General features: G+C 33.3%; 1 protein-coding gene across 11 annotated transcripts in view; it reads left to right on the top strand.

Annotated features, from left to right (window-relative positions):
• LOC122253161 (unconventional myosin-IXa) overlaps positions 1-2,769 on the top strand; it is a 48,956-nt gene that overhangs the window by 36 nt on the left and 46,151 nt on the right. For 8 of the 11 annotated variants that reach the window (XM_043015987.2, XM_086541619.1, XM_043015979.2 and 5 more), the window contains exon 1: positions 1-104. This exon is cut by the window's left edge. The gene's annotated coding sequence lies outside the window, so the exon portion shown is untranslated. Of the gene's footprint in view, positions 154-2,769 lie in introns of all 11 variants that reach the window. The other 3 variants (XM_086541620.1, XM_086541618.1, XM_043015981.2) reach the window with 2 other exon arrangements.

Raw genomic sequence — 2,769 nt, forward strand, 5'->3', positions numbered from 1 at the left:
CCGAGGAACCCTCGAAGTAACTCCTCGATGGCCTTATTTCGCCTTATTTAAGCCCCTTTTAAGCCTCCCCGGAGCAAATATGGGTGATTAGAGGCCAGAGAAAGGTAATAGGGAGAAAGTGATGAAGAAAAGAAGGAGGAAAATGTGCCGAGAGTGAGGCGAGAACGTGATTTTTTCTTGAAGAAGCAACAAGTGAAAATCTGGCGTTGAAGACGTTGTATTTTCGTGTTGTATTATTTCGCTTATTGTATTTATCTCCTGTCTTTATTCTAATGGCGGGGAATGCATTGCGTTTGTGTTTGTGGTGAGGTGGGGGTTGTGTTGGTGTTGTATCATTAGGATTTGAATTTCTGTTATCTCTTGTAGGAGACATTGTATTTCCGTGCTGTATTTATTTGTATTTTTGTTTATATTTGTCTGTGTGATTTCAGTTTGAATTGGACCGTAGTATTGTATTTGTTGTGGCAGGGTTAGTTGAAGTGTTTGTGTTTTTTTTAGTTATTTTTATCGTTATTGTTGTGTGAGGGAATGTGTGACTGTATTTTGAATGGTGTTTTTATCTCTATGGTTATTGTTTGATTAAAATGGAGTTTTACATTTAGAGGAGGGTTGTGTTGTCTTGTTGTTGTGATTGTACTTGTGATTATATTTTATTATTATTATTGTATGATTATTTGATTTTCTGTACGATGTTTATATGTTTGTGATTTTGTTTATGGATTGGCTTGCCTTTTATCATGTTCCCCATAATTATTTTTTTGTTTTATATTGAAGAAAAATGAGAAAAATAGTAAAATCGCAGAGGGAGATGAAAATGAAAAGAAATATTTTGGAAAAATATGTGGAAAAACAGATTGCGTCTGTTTGTATGAGCTTTGCCGTGCGTTTTTATCTTGGTCTCGGTATTTGGACGGAGAGAAAGAGAAACGCAAAACACTAGAAAATAAAACGGACGAGGAATTTTATCTTTTTCCAAAGTGCGTGCGATGGATTTTAAGGACTGTGACTAAAATGCGGTCTTGAGAAGGTTGATAAGAAACATAGTGACTGGTGTGCGACTTTTGATTTTTACGTCATAGATTTTGATACTTTGTTACATCTTTGAATAAAACGTGGTTAGGTTGATGTGTGGAGAGACTTCCGATTGGTGTATGTTGCGTTACCACTGTGGACGACGTGTCTTGAATAAAGGCTAATGGGAAATGCTTATAACTTGAAAATGAGAGAAGGATATGATGTGATTTAAGCCGTATATGAATGTACTGTTTTGGTGTATTTTCTAAAGCAGTAAAATGCAATGATCAATTTGAAAGTGATGAGGGAAGAGAGAGAGAGACTGAAAGTGATAAAGAAACGGAGACATGGTTTTGAAAAGGCGGTTTTGATGAACTTGTAAAACAACTTAAGATTGATGAGTTTAGGAAAGTGATAAAGAGTGGAAGTGAATGTAAAAATTGTACAAAATATCCATGAAAAAAAAGAAAAAAAAGAAAAAAAAAAGGTTTTGTATATACATATGGTATAAGGTAAACAGTACATGGACTTGATAGATTGGTGAAATCTAGTTGTGTTTTCTTAGATGACATTGGTGTTGCAAATTGAAAATATAAACAGTTTTAATAAAAGTAAATTTAGTGACAGATGCAGTTAAGTAATCTCTATAGCCTACACTTCTTTGACACTGAGGAACGACCAACACTACATGGTGATGAAAAGTAATTTCAATTTGTAATTGTTTGCTAATGAAAAAAGATCTCTCCAATGACCTTCAAAACAGAATTGTTTTGTTGCTCTATCCAAGTCAATTTTATGTTTCTGTGATCTGTGGCATAAGGCCTATATTTTAAACTTTAAGTTGACAGTGTGGCGCTATTAAGTGGTCGCCACAGCCTCCATGCTACATGCTCACCAGGGAGGTCCAGGAGCTCTTATTTACCAGTAAATAAATGGGGCAGGTTTGGTGGCTCATCGACACATGTAAATGTCCCCCAAGTGTTTACAAATTATCTCTGTTTATTTTATGAATTAGATGATCTCATGATTATATTGGCTGTCTATCAGTACCACTTGAAACTTGCTGTGATCTATGATGCATTGCAATTTTAAGCAATTGCTGTGGCCTCTGCACTTTGTGTTCTTGCAGAAGCCACTAATCCTTTACCATGTATTGTCTATCTTGATGGACCTAACAGTAGTTCCTTATTAGATGATAAACCACTAATGAGTCCTATAAACTCATTCTTTGTAAAATATAAGTGGTAGAGCTTTGTGGCAGATGTCTGAATTTATTGATCCATAGGTCCCATGTACTGTTAACTGAGTACTAAATTTATGGTGGAAACTGAAATTATATCGTGATTGGTGACAATTGAGAAAAGATGTAGGATGTGTGGAAAATCATAGAAAATTATAGGGATGTAAAAGTCAAACAAAAATAAAAAGTCCAGAAAAAGTTTATTGAGAGGAAACATGATTTGTTTTGTTGCATTTCACTTACTGGAAGAACACTTTAGATTTTGTTTGAGAAATTTTGAAAATGAAAAGTGGCAAATAATCAATGTGAAAATGATGAGAGTTTCATGTTGTGATTTTAGATTTTAACATTGTCATTTTATTATGGATGTTATGTATCCATATATTTGTATATATATACATATGTATATATATGTATGTATATATATGTATGTATATATGTATATATATATATGTATATATATATGTATATATATATATGTGTATATGTATATATATATATACACATATGAAACA

This window comes from Penaeus japonicus, unplaced genomic scaffold (assembly GCF_977035675.1).
Source record: "Penaeus japonicus unplaced genomic scaffold, GWHDUDI00000001_assembly GWHDUDI00000011, whole genome shotgun sequence".
Classification (NCBI taxonomy): domain Eukaryota; kingdom Metazoa; phylum Arthropoda; class Malacostraca; order Decapoda; family Penaeidae; genus Penaeus; species Penaeus japonicus.